The sequence below is a fragment of the Eumetopias jubatus genome, unplaced genomic scaffold, assembly GCF_037043125.1.
Source record: "Eumetopias jubatus isolate StellerSeaLion01/CBP00866 unplaced genomic scaffold, mEumJub1_p1.0 scaffold_6, whole genome shotgun sequence".
Classification (NCBI taxonomy): domain Eukaryota; kingdom Metazoa; phylum Chordata; class Mammalia; order Carnivora; family Otariidae; genus Eumetopias; species Eumetopias jubatus.
The window spans coordinates 74,026,292-74,040,905 of NW_028274812.1; the positions used below are offsets into that span (position 1 = coordinate 74,026,292).

The 14,614-nt window shown below is 39.5% G+C and overlaps 1 pseudogene; it reads right to left on the minus strand.

Annotated features, from left to right (window-relative positions):
- Positions 1 to 257: 257 nt before the first annotated feature.
- LOC114213028 (large ribosomal subunit protein uL10 pseudogene) lies at positions 258 to 1,319 on the minus strand (annotated as a pseudogene).
- Positions 1,320 to 14,614: the final 13,295 nt, after the last annotated feature.

The following is a 14,614-nucleotide window of genomic DNA, read 5'->3' on the forward strand; positions in this document are numbered from 1 at the left end:
ACAGGTCTGCATATGCATACAGACAGATGTATATTCTATCTGGAGCCCTAGGGTTCTGAGGAGGTGGGTCAAGGCTGTCCTGGGACGCCTGGCCTCTGTGCCTGTTTCAACCAGAGCCTCTCTAGTTTCAGATGTTTTATAAATTGGGGTTCTGTGTCATAAGGCCTTTGAAAAAATATTCTGCTGCTTTTAAAATGTAAATTACAAAATGAAATCATAGTGTACCTCTTTTTTTTTTTTTAAGAGGAGCCTTTATTTCCTTGTTTCACAAATAAACTTGGCTGAATTGGTTGCTTTTTGGTGATTAGTCGAAGAGACCAAACCCCATATCCTCGTCTGACTCCTCCGACTCCTCCTTTGCTTCAACCTTGGCTGGGGCCGTGGTGGCAGCAGGTGCAGAGGTGGGGGCAGCGGCCACGGGGGTAGCGGCCACAAACTCAGATGGATCAGCCAAGAAGGCCTTGACCTTTTCAGCAAGTGAGAAGGTGTAATCAGTCTCCACAGACAAAGCCAGGACCCGCTTGTATCCATTGATGATAGAATGGGGCACTGATGCAACAGTCAGGTAACCCATCTGCAGACATACGCTGGCAACATTGCAGACACCCTCCAGGAAGCGAGAATGCAGAGTCTCCTTTGTGATGTCAAGCACTTCAGGGTTGTAGACGCTGCCATTGTCAAACACCTGCTGGATGATCAGCCCAAAGGAGAAGGGGGAGATGTTCAGCATGTTCAGCAGTGTGGCTTCGCTGGCTCCCACTTTGTCTCCGGTCTTAATCAGCTGCACATCACTCAGGATTTCAATGGTGCCTCTGGAGATTTTAGTGGTGATGCCTAAAGCCTGGAAGAAGGAGGTCTTCTCGGGCCCCAGACCAGTGTTCTGGGCTGGCACAGTGACTTCACAGGGGGCTATGGCACCAGCACGGGCGGCAGCTGGCGCCTTATTGGCCAGCAGCATGTCCCTGATCTCAGTGAGGTCCTCCTTGGTGAACACAAAGCCCTCATTCCCCCGGATTAGAGGCAACAGTTTCTCCAGAGCTGGGTTGTTCTCCAGATACCCTCGGATGGCCTTGTGCATCATGGTGTTCTTGCCCATCAGCACGACAGCCTTCCCGCGGAGGGACATGCGGATCTGCTGCATCTGCTTTGAACCCACATTGTCTGCTCCCACAATGAAGCATTTCGGATAATCATCCAAAAGTTGGATGATCTTAAGGAAGTAGTTAGACTTCCAGGTCACCCTGTCTTCCCTGGGCATCACGGCGGTGCGTCAGGGATTGCCACGCAGGGTTTAAAGACGATGTCACTCTCACGAGGACGACTGGAAAGAAGAGCCATAGTGTACCTCTTTTTGCTAACTAAAATTGAGGTTGAATACCTTTCACAAGTTATGCAACAAATAGCTGGTCATTGGATGAAAGGAGCTGTAAAGTAGCTTTGAGAGTGGTCACTGCTGATATTCTTGAGGATATTTTCTTTAGCCAGCTATTTACCTATCTATAGCTCTCAAAGGTGCTTCATCTACTCTGATCACCTAAATACTCTGATCACGCCATTCATACTTTTCCATCCCTCACTTTTCTGCTCCAGTTCAGTTCTGTATATGTACCTGCCTACCGGGTAATTGTACTTTAAATATGTATCCAAAACCTCTTTGGCTTACCTAATCAATGGCCCCATCAGCCTTCTATCCATCCATTCACCCAAGCTAGAAGACTTAGAGCCATCATCAACTTCTCCCTCTAACCCACAGCATAAGTCATCCAAACCAATACATTTAGCTTCTGGAAAATCTCTCAAATCCTCTTCTCTCTTTCTTAATCACTGCCTTTTCCTTTTAAAGCCTTCATTATCTCTTGCCTGACCACCACAATAGTCTTCTACCTGGACTCCTGTCTTCATTCTTTTCTTTACCAATCTCAACATCAACAACAGAATTATTTTTTAAAATACACATATGATCATATCATTCCCTTATTTTAGGTCTTAGATATGAAAAAAATATATTTAGCATAGCATGAGATCCTTCACACTCTGCCCTAACTGCCCTTCACACTCTCCACTTATACATGAACACTATTGACCTAAATAGGGTCATTAGTTGCAAGAATCATGGCTGATTTTTTTGCAAAAAGAATTTATGACAAGATATATTGAGAAACTCATAGAAACCTTGGGAAGATTGAAGAACCAGACTCAGAAAAGGCAGGAAGAAAAGGAGACTAAGTAGAAAAACCACAGCCAAAAGCAGACTACAGAAGCAAGAGAGTTGAGACTGTTAAGTCTGGCCACTACAGAACAATGGTCCTGGGCTTTCTCCCACCACTGCCGCTCTCTGGCGACACTGCTTCTGGACACTGGGTGTGCCATGGCCCCACAGCCACTGTCCCTGGAAATTTCAACCCCAATGATGCTGTTAACACCAGAAGGATTCTCGACTTGATGTGTTTTTCTGCCTCCCTTCCTTGCTCCATCTGAGTGGCTAGAGCCTGTTAGATAGCCATTACTTGCCAAGAAAGGGGGAGGTGGTGAGGGGTGCAGAAACAAGAGTCAGACTTGCTGCATAGGGAAAAGTTGGCCATCAAAACTGAAATTAACTTTGGGGTGCCTGGGTGGCTCAGTTTGTTAAGTGTCCGACTCTTGATGTCGGCTCAGGTCATGATCTCAAGATTGTGAGGTCCAGCCCCACGTTGGGCTCCGTGCTGGGCATGGAGCTTAAGATTCTCTCTCTCTCTCTCCCTCTGCCCCTACCCTCCACCCTGTTGCTCACGTACATGGACTCACTCTCTTTTTCTCTCTCTCTCTCTCTAAAAAAAAGTGAAATTAGATGCTGGACAACAAAAATGGACAGAGGTAGAATCTCTGCTTCAGCTACTTGAGCTATGCAACATTCTCCAAAAGAATGTCTTGCCTCTTTTAAAATGCTGTTCTCAGTATTTGAAAGATGGTTCCCTGTTTCCTAATAAGAGAGCAAGTATCTACCCCTGGTCTAATGTCACCTCCTCAGTGAAGCATTGCCTGCTGCCTCTAGGCAAAGCTGTACTTCTTCTGTTTATGTTCCACCACACTTGATGGCAGCACTTCACACAGGGTGTTGTAATTATTATGCACTTCACAAGTCAATCTTCCAGGCCAACAGGGCGTTCCTCTTGGCAGGGACTATTTCTCCTATCTCAGTTCCTTTCAGATCCAGGCATCGTGCACAGGACAAAATAGGTCCTCAGTAAAGTTTGCTGAATAATTTTTGTGCTCCCCTAAGCAGAATGTTTGGGGTTCATGGATGACCCCTAGAAGACCCTGGGCTCCATGGTCAATAGCAGAGACACCATCTTCCTCTTGCCCAGTGACAGGAACTGACAGTTTCTAGAACTTTACCATATAATCGCAAGCTGGGAGGCACTCCTGGTGTGAACATTGCCCATTAGTCTCATTATCCCCACCTCTCAATTCCACTCTCGGTTCTAAGATTTATTAATGGTGCGGACTTCACTATACTGCTAAGGCTCCATCTGTACCAAAGCTTATGTGCAGTTGTTTTATTGCCATTTTAGTTATAAGCTGGGTAAGATAGCAACTGTGTGAAAAGTTTTCCATTATTTCATAGATGAGAGTTAAAGCATTTCAAAAGTATTCAAATCCCGTTGGGTAATCCTCATTCACACTAAAATTTATCTTGTCTTCCCTGTGCTATGATGATAGTAAAGAGCCCATTGTCTCTCCCTAGATTTCAGATTGGAAATGAGATAAAATTCTTCAAACTCTTTAATATCACACAAAACATCATCATCATAAAATAAAATTGGATAATTTTCCGCATGTAATATAGTTATTAAATTATTAAAGACAATAAATCTCATGCTAAGCATTCCATTTTTTGATCAATAACATAATAGAAGATAACATTCTTTATACTATTAGTCTTAAATGAGAAGTAACAAAGTATTTTGTGAATAATGTTCATTTGTTTTAAGGATGAGATTTTTTTTACTTGATATCCACTTAGATGCTGGCATAAAAGCATTAAGATTCTTCAACAAGCACCACTGTCCATTATCAGCTGTATGCCTCTGAGGTGCAGAGAACTACTGTTCCCCAGCCATATAAGAGATCATGGTCAAAAAACATGGCCATTATTCCACCAACGCGCACCAAACTTGTTCAAAGGAAATCAAATTGAAATAGCTAACTGGAAAGAGAAATGATCGAATAGTTAAAAGGGAAAAACTGTGTGAGGAATAAATATACATACATTCAGGGGGAAATGTAATTATTGTCTTGTAAAAGTCACTGATAGACTGTTTTTACACATACATAAACTTATTTTTTCATGGTGCAGCTTACAACTTTCATCAGTGTGCCTGGGAAGTTTTGGCAGTCCAGCAGTCCTTTATTTTGATAGGATTTTTTAACCCAGCTTTTTGAGAACCTCTCTATTCCATTTAGTCTTGCTTGCATTCTGTCATGTGTTCCACCAGTGAAGGCAGGAGCAGTATTTTGATTAAGTTATTAAACTGTATTTTTGTCCTTTCCTTACTTCTGTCTCTAAATTGCTTTCTCCTCTTTACCTTGGGCCCCTGCATTTGGTCGAGTACATGAAGAAATCAAATAATACGTGAATTTCCAGGCTTACAAAGAAATATCTAGATTCACCATGACCTAGATAAAGAAACAACAATGGAAGGAAGAAGTTTTGTTACAAGTCTAAACCAGCACACCTACCATTTCTATTTTAATATTTATTTTATTATTAAAGCATTATTACTTTGGACCCCTTCTACAACATGAAATCTTTATTATTCTTCATTTAAGCTATACATGACCTTAAACACTTGATTGTTCAGGGTTCTGTGGACTTTTTTTAAAATAGAAAACTCTCACATTAGGAACTGCCCATGGGATAAGGATAAACATGTGAAATGCAACCATGTTAACAACCGCTTTTCTGAAAATTAAAGCCTTTATTCCCTTTTCTGATTATAAATGTCTTTTTAAGTAGACTTTAACAGAGAACTTTAATTTTATCTCTGGGTGCCTGGGTGGTTCAGTCAGTTAAACATCTGCCTTTGGCTCAGGTCATGATCCCAGGGTCCTGGATGGAGCCCTGCGGTGTCAGCCTCCCTGCTCAATGGGGAGCATGCTTCTCCCTCCCCCTTTGCGCCCCGCCCCCCCACGTGTTCTCTCTCTCTCAAATAAATAAATAAAATCTTTAAAAAAAACTTTAATTTTATCTCTGATAATTTATTTCTTCTCCAAAAAAAATCCCAATCAAAAATTTTAAAAATGCAAATAAAGGTAGTGCATACTTGCATGTTTCCTACATTACTTTGTACTTTCCCTTTTTTCAATCTTCAAAAAACACTACGCTCCCCATGCAGATAATTAGAAAACCATAATAAAATATAAAGAAAATTCATCAAATATACAGCCCAGCCCAGATAATTTTCATGTGTGGCCTATGTGATTTTTTTTCTATGAGATTATATGTATATGCATTTGACAAAATTCAAATTACAAATTCTAAATTTGATATTTGAAAGTCTATCATATACTAAGATGTCAATCTTTAAAGGCCAAAGAACTTTTCAAAATTTAGAAAGAAATAAAAAAGAAAATAGCTTTTTGTTCTTGAAGAGTTAAAAATGTAAAACAAATTCAGATTAGCAGTATATTCTGGTTGTGCTCTCCAGATCTTACAAGACTGTTGATCTGAGCCAAAAGTATACGGTTCTCTTCTGAAGTTCAAATGTTACCTTCTCGGTAGCCTGTCCCTAATTGGTTTTCATTCCTTTTCCTGCTAGCCTTGCCAGCCTGCCTTCCCCCAGCATGATTCACAGGGCTGTGGCTCTGCTACAGAGGGCTGGGACTTCTCAGGCCTTCCAACTTAATCTCTGTGATGGTAGACATCTCTGGTCATTTGTCTGCTATGTTCCTGGTGTCAAAACAAACCCACGAGATGTTTTGCCTCAAACCAAGTATGTTCGTGAGGGTGACATTTCCAAGCTCTATAAGGGGTCCACCTCAATTAAAACCATAGCTGATACTCTCATGAGAGGCCTTCCCCCGAATCAGCCTATGGCCTCTTCTTAGATGTCCACACAAAAAACTATGTTTTAAAAACCCGTTAACGATAATAATGTTAATATGTAACTACTGCTTTATTTCTTGCAGCATCTATGTTACCCATTTTTTAATTAAAAAAACTCAATTTCTATTAAAACTAAATCAAATTTATCTCCTTTCAAAGAGTATCAAGAACTCAGAAACAATCTTGACATATGGAGGTCATAATCTCATGGATTTTATTCTCTTTTTTAAGAAAAACAAAGCATTAACACCTCTCTTCCTAAGGGGGGAAATGGAAGAGGGAGTTTAAATCTTGCATCTTTACCTATGTATTCCAAATAGCTCTCAGAGTAGGTGAACAGCCTAAATGTGTTTATTGTTGTAAGAGGAAGGAAATTGAAACTGCAGAAGAGAGTTACTTTAAGCTACATTAACTTAGGAGAAAAATGTGGTACAAATAGCAAAGCTTCTTCAGGCTTCCCAAAGACATTAGGGTGGGTAACTTATTCAGAAGGTAACCACCAGTGGTCATCCTCATTCTAACTCTAAGGATCTATTCTTGAGTAGTAGGCAATTAGTTGAGATTTTTTATTTGTTCCGAGTCCTTCAGAATTAAGACACAAAATGAAAGAATTTTCCAGTTGATGCAATATTCGTCCAGATCAAAAGAAGCAACTGACTCGTCCATTTACTAGACCCTGGGAGGGTAGAGCACCTGTAGATTGACACTGAGCAACCACTGAGCTGATAGAAGACATTCTACAGTTCCCACATCTCACTGTATAGCACTAGACATTTGGTTATTGTTGCTATCGTGGAGATTATAGAAAGTAATAACAGATCACCATGTTTATATTGTGACTGTAATTACTTCTGCCTAAAAATACTATGTCTGCCTACGCACAGACCAAAGGACGATCTCTCTACCTAATACACAGGGATGGCCTGGAAGGTGGTGTGTGGGGGGCGGTGAGAGCAATAGTCCCATGAATAAGATAACCATTCAGGATGTATTAAAACTTAGAAGAGTTTTAGGTTACAACTTAAACCATCAGATAATAAAATGGGACCAAGAAATAAAGCCAATAGTTTCAACAACTATGGAACACCTGCTTGTGCAAAACATCAGTATATTACAAAAATTAATAATGCAACACCCAACCTCAAAGAGTCTATGATCTGGTAGGAGAAAGGAGAAAGAGTAGACATTCAATCAATCAATCAAGTTTTTAAAAACATTAAAATAAACCTTTTCTATTTGAGATATAAAAAAAGAACTTTCTTCCAACTTGAAGTATCAGAATATCACTGAAGGCTTGGCTGTGAGCATGAAATAAATCTGAATTGGATGTCCTTTTGCTCCTTATGTGATTTTTCCAAAGCCAGGTAGATCATTTAACAAGGCAGTAGTGATATAGAACTAACTCTACTCTCATTATCCTTGATTATTGAATATGGAATAAAGCAGGTGATGGATTATTCAGAATTTTTCTTCATTTGGCTTTCACCATAGAGCCAGTTCATTGCTCATTAAAACCTGCTGCAGAGGCCAAAAAAGGCAGGATATGGAGATGAAATTCATTTTGGAACTTGTTAGAAGCATTGGTGAAAGATTTGGTGGAATTGTAGAAACAGTCTCTTCATATTTTCTTTTTCTTTCAAAGAAACCTTGTTTTCCATCCATGAGATTTATATGGTGACTAGAAAATGGTATGTGGGTTTTGACTTTCAGAATAAAGGAGTTCTTCACGAAAGAACTTCAAGAAATCAAAATTTTCTCCCATTTCATATCAACTATTAATTTATATTTTTCCTTTTAAGATTGATTACATATCCAAAAACAAACAAAAATAAGGTAAGATATTTCTCAAGTAACAGAACACACCAGTATTTACACAAGTAGCAGAATCTATTTTCCTGTTAGAACTGAGGGACCCTAAATTTACTAATGAATCCAGCAAGTGTGAACAATAAAAAGTCTAAAAGTAATTTTTGGAAAACCCAAAGAATGACTTTAGAATAGTTATTATTATCAAAAAGAAGCATGGATTAAAAAAATAAAATCTGTGAAGATTGCTCAAACTCCAGATTCTAATCAGCCTCCCCCAACCACCACACATCATGGTCATTGTTTGTAGAGAGGGATTTCACATAGGAGTAGGCTGCACATATTAGCAGCATCAAAGCTTCCAGAACCTGACAGCCACTGGAAGATTAGAGAGTAAACCCAGGAAGATACAACTGACTCAAAAAAAAAGAGGACAGAAGTGAGGGGAGGAACAATCGTATGGACATTAGTGAAGACTAAGGCTTAGTGTTGACACAAAGAGTCCATGAAAATAGATACCTGTCTTAGTCACTTTACTATTTTGAAAGGCTCTTTGATAGCTGTGATGTGCCTGGCACTCCAGGAGACAAACAAAAAATGTCTTTATAGATGCTCGAACAAATAATAATGGTGATGATAATAAGTATCAAATCATTGTTTACCGTATATACACTAGGACAGGCTTCACAAATAACACAATAGCTAACATGTATTGAGCATTGTGATATACAAGTCCCCATTCAGAATTTTTATATGCTGTAACTCACTTATGCCCCCCATTAAATAAAGCACAGACCCAACCTTTTACTTTCTTTGTCTATGAAAATGACAACTCTGGATACTTCATAAAGGGGAAATCACACAATATTTGTCTTTTTATGAGTCACCCATTTCATGTGCCACAGAATTTTTGAAAACATGTAACATTTTGCTAATGCAAACATATTAACAATCATTTTATAAGGAGGTTTTATTATTATTTTTACCAAAAAAGGGCAATGGCAACTGATGATTCGTGTGTTTTTATAAACTGAACAAAGGTTTTTTTCACTTATTGATTTTTTGCATTTCTAATAACTTACCTAGATCAAGAAAAATTTAAAATCAACACATGCTACCAATGATAAACAAAAAACAGATCAATAGTAGATATTTAAAATTTATTGTCAATAAGATATCTGAGACATTCTGCATTGCCAGCTTCTCAGACCCAAGGTTTCTGACACTTTACTATCGATTTATGAAGTATATACTATGTTCACTAAGAAATGTATTCCCAGATCATTCTAAATTTTAATTTTATTTATTTTCTCTTTTTAATAAGTGGAATACTTTTGTCAATGATAGGCCCCCCAAACCCATCTGAAATTAAATATTCTATATTTCTAAGACAAATAGTCATCAATACTTTGCATTTGAAATTTTATTCTTAAACATTTTTAAAAATCGAAAGTACCAAAGTCAAAGAATAGCCTGATGTTCTTGTAACCCATCAGATCATTTTATTCTTAAAAACTATTTTTCTTCCCTTACAAACTATACTGGAATTAAAACAAAAAACTTAATGAAACAATAATATGAAATCATAATGAAATAGAAAGTGATGTTTAGATTGTAATATTTCTTTTTAAAAAACATTCTGATGATGTTACAGTTCAAATTTCAAACTTTAGTTTATTTTCAACAAAGTTCCGATTTTATGTTCAACACTGTCCTTTCATGACCTCTGATGGCGAGAGCGTAAACTGACATTATAAATACCAACCGAAATAATGTCACAAAATCATTTACCTTATTATTGAAGATCCTTTTCCTTTTCATATTTATTTACCTTGAGAATGTACATTCAACAACGTAGAAAAAGTGTTGGACAATTTCATGCCACTTTAAAGCATAAAAAAGCCCTCTTACAGTCTGTAAATCTCTAATATATGTGCACTTTATATAGCGGAATGTACATTTCAATGATACAGCAACTTACTACTGTGGCTACTAGCTCTCATAAAGTTTGGATAAGTTGAAGCAATTATGGTAATTTATAAAATTATCACTCTTCCTAAATCTCTGTACATATGAATAATGAAACATAATTGCATATTAAGATCTGACTTATTTGGATGTGTTTATCTTAAATTAGCTAATAAGATTAATGTCTTGGCCTGAGTTCCTCCTGAAAAGCCTTTCCCAGAGGTAATTTATCTGGGAATAGACTTCAAAAGCAGGAATAACGAACAAGGGAGAAAAACAGGAAGAAGGAAAAGATGAAATAGGGATGCATTATGAAAATGACTATGGCTAGGTGGCTCAGTCCGTTAAGGGTCTTACTCTGGATTTCAGCTTAGGCCCATGATCTCAGGATTGTGAGATCAAGCCCCGCATTGGGTTCCATGCTGGGCATGGAGCCTGCTTAAGAGTCTCTCCCTACCTTTCCCTTTCTAAAAAAATGGGGGGAGGGACTATGGCTATGGCCAACCTGTGCTGAATTCCATCAACTTTCTAAGAAACTTTAATGAGATCTATGAAAAAAATGAGAAAGATTTTTCTATGAGCTTCCATTCCCCATGGGTGGAGGTGGCCCCGTGGACACTGACTACCGCATAACCATTTGTAGTTTGCACATGTATGGCATTTCAGTGGATATTCCACATTTCTGTGTCAGAAAATTTCCAGCGAAGGAAGCAAGAGGCTCACACCCTTGGCCAGAGATGAGACACTCTCCAGTTGCACCTGCAGGAAACTGGTCAAAATCTATAAGAACTGGTTGTAGAAACAGTGACTTCAGTAAAATGTAGGGCTGAGAGGATTTTAAGTGATGGAAAAAGTGGTAACTGATGCAGTAGAACCTTTGCACTACTCAGATCCACCCTTTCTCTCCGTTAATTCCAGCCCATCACCAAATCTCTTTCAAGGTGCTTGCCAGCTACCATTTCTGCAAGAGGGTCTGTAGAGCTAGTGACAGTCCCTGCTACCAAAGGTGGTTCCAAAGTCTTGTTGATAATCATCATCTCTCTCCTCCACTACTTGATTTTAAATTTCTCTTATCTTTGGCCAGCATCTCAACTGATCTAAAGTTGCTTGCCTGGTAGAGTGACCCAGACCTTCTCATTCTAGGTTTGGTTTACTTTGCCCTTATCAGGGCATAGTTGCTGTAACTTCCATTCACCATTATTACCTGGCACAAAAACACTGGGAGATGCATCAGTCAAGCCTTTGCATATTTCTCCCTGCCTCCATTAAATAAGAGTGACCCAGTCTCTCTATACTAATAAGGGTAGATTAATCCTGTAAATATGTTGACATTAATTCACTTTTGCTTGATGATACAGAAATGAGGATCCTAGTCACTGGAATGAAGATCCCCAAATGACCAGGTAATAGTCAAGTTCTGTGGAACTCTTTTGCTTTTTCTTCTGTAAAAGCGTTCTCCTTTTTGGAAACCAGGACCTCTTATCCAGAAGGGATAAACTTTGAAAATGGGTCACTAGGACTAATGTTGAAAGAGATCAATTGTACTTCCATCCCTCGGTTCCTGAAAGAACACAGCACCATAGGTCAGCCATTGACACAGCACATATATCGTATCCTTTCTCCAGTCTAGAACTTTAGCTGAGCCTTCAACAGGCTATTCCACCACTGCATTAAGTCATCTGCCTCTGGGTGATGAGATACGCAGTAATGCACCCATTGTTTCACTACTTTTGTCAAAAATTAATCCCTTGAACAAAAGTAACATATGGGGGGTGGGGCGCCTGGGTGGCTCAGTCATTAAGCATCTGCCTTCGGCTCAGGTCAGGATCCCAGGGTCCTGGGATCAAGCCCCGCATTGTGCTCCCTGCTCAGCTGGAAGCCTGCTTCTCTCCCTCTCCCACTCCTCCTGCTTGTGTTCCCTTCTCGCTGTGTCTCTCTCTGTCAACTAAATAAAATCTTAAAAAAAAAAAAAAAGTAATGTATGGGGAATGCCATGCCAATGAGTAAAGCATTCTGTAAGCCCTGAGTTGGTGGAGGCTTTACTGGCAGAGAATGCAGATTCATTACCCTACTAGGTTTAAATTCAAGCGAGGATGAATTGTTGCCATTTCCCCAGGTGGAAGGGATCCAGTAAAGTTACTCTGATATTAAATGACTGGCTGGTGTCCTTGAAGGATGATATCATATCAAAGACTCAGTATCAGTCTCTGTTGCTGACAAGTTGGGCATTTAGAAAGTGGCAGTAGCTAGATCAGTATTAGGAGAGGGAGACCATTCTGTTGTGCCCATAAATAGCCTTCTGCCCAACCATGGGGTAATGTCTGTTCATGGACAAATTGTTCAAACAGGGAGGTGTCTAAAGATTAAGAGAGAGTGTAGCTCATATCCACAGGGCAAACTAACCTATTTGGTTGCTGCTTTCTACTCAGAGAATGCTCTTTGGTGGGCATTAGCATGAGACACAATGATCTGTATGCTATGTACCCACTCTTCCCATAGATCTATCTACATGCCTCTCTATCCAGATTTCCTTATCTCTGTTTTCTTTTTTAAGATTTTATTTATTTATTTGAGAGAGAGATAGAGCATGAGCAGGGGAGAGGGGCAAAGGGAGAGGGAGAAGCAGGCTCCCCCCTGCGTAGGGAGCCCAATGCAGGGCTCAATCCCAGGGCCCTGGGATCATGACCTGAGCCAAAGGCAGATGCTTAGCCAACTGACCCACCCAGGCGCCCCACAATGCCTCTTTCTTAATGATAGGTTCTGATATGTATCAATTTGTTCTTTATCTTTATCTTTTTGGTCCCAACATGTGCCAAATAGTAGGTTTGGGACCAATATGGCAGTACCATAAAGTTTTGTGAGGATTATCTTCTACTCTCTGGTTTGGATGTGCCTAGGTAAGATAACCTAGAATAATTTTCACTTCCTGCTCACAAATACAATTAGTATGATGCCATCAATATAATAAACCATCATGATATTCTGTGAAATGTCAACAAATTTCCTCCAGATTACATTCTGATAGAGTACAGGAGAGTTAGTTCAGCCAGGGGGGATAAAGTGCATGTGAACCATTGTCCTACCCAGGTGCATGCCAACTGCTTTCATGCTTTTTCTGAAGAGAATGTAAAAGACCATATTTGACAGATAAGTAATGGCATACCAAGTGCTGTGAACTGTGTTGATCTCTTCCAGTTAAGCAAATATATCTGGCATGACAGCTGAAATTGGGGCTGGTACTTGCTTAAGTTTACTGAAGTCCATTGTCATCCAAGATCTGCCTATTTTTTGTAGGAGCCAAAAAGATTGAAGAGGGAAATGCAGGGTTTACTACTCCTGCATCCTGTACGTCTTTAAGTGGTGGTGCTAATCCCTGCCATTCCTCCCAGGAAGAGGTATCGTTTTTTATTTGCTCACTTGGATGGGGGTGGGATATTTTCAGGATATTTCCACTTGGTTCTTCATACCATAATGGCTCCACAGATCAGGGAACCACACAAGAGTTCGAGTTTTTCCAGTTATAAAGTATACTTGGGTAATTTATATATCTCAGTTATTCATTTGGGGAGTGGGGATACAATCACAGAAAAGGCCACAGATCCATTGTACCCTTGTGAAACATACTTGGGCTAGAACCCTAATTTTTATCTGGCCTCCATATGTCCCCACTCTAACTGGAAGACCATTATGGGATTTAAGTTTCTCTGACACCTGTGTCAGTTCATACCCCTTACCCAGCAATCCTTGAAAAGCTGAGAATCCTTCTTTGAAAGTTTGTGTAAAAAGTGGATCGTGCCCCCGTCCATTCCAACCCTCTCCAAATACAGAGACAACTATGAATTAGTTAAGAGATCTCAGTTTTAAACCGTACTGACTAGTTTTAATATCTAAAAAATTACTAAAAAGTTATGCAATCTAAAATTTGTCTGGGGTGCCTGGGTGGCTCAGTTGGTTAAGCGACTGTCTTCGGCTCAGGTCATGATCCTGGAGTCCCGGGATCGAGTCCCACATCGGGCTCCCTGCTCAGCAGGGGATCTGCTTCTCCCTCTGACCCTCTTCCCTCTCGTGCTCTCTGTCTCTCATTCTCTCTCTCAAATAAGTAAATAAAATCTTAAAAAAATAAAATAAATAAAAATAAAATAAAATTTTATCTAAGGTGGTAAGAAAAGGGATACTGGTATTTAACACAGCACTGTTTAAAAAAGTGATAATTAAAAATAAAATAACTTCATGTTTATACTCCAACAAGCTGAGATGTCTCAGAAAACTGGTTATAGTCTGACCTGTTGGGTGATTTTCTCAAACTATCTTCAATGGCTCCAGAGCAGGTGTTTTATTGGGTAGGCACACTCCAAGGGCACTGGGGCAAAGCTATTGAAAGTATTTGCAAAAGGCTTTTGGAAGGATGATAGAATGCAAGCTGGATAAGAAAGCAGGTGAAAACAAGTCTTGAATTCTGGTTCAGCCACTATGATTTTGAACAAGTCACTTACCCTCTCTGCTTCAATTTTCTCATCTATAAAACGAGGACAACAACTTCATAGAGAACTTATGCATCTTTTTACATGGATTCCTTCGGACTGAATACTGCCTTTCTTCTCTTCATCAACCCTTGCTACCTTCTACTTATTCTTTAGGTGGTTTAGGTTTCAATTTAGACTTCCTCTAGGAAGCCTTCTCTAACCTGCTAGGAGGGTGAGAAGACCTCTAACATCTTCTAAGCACACCCAATTTCTATCATAGCTGTTGTCATAC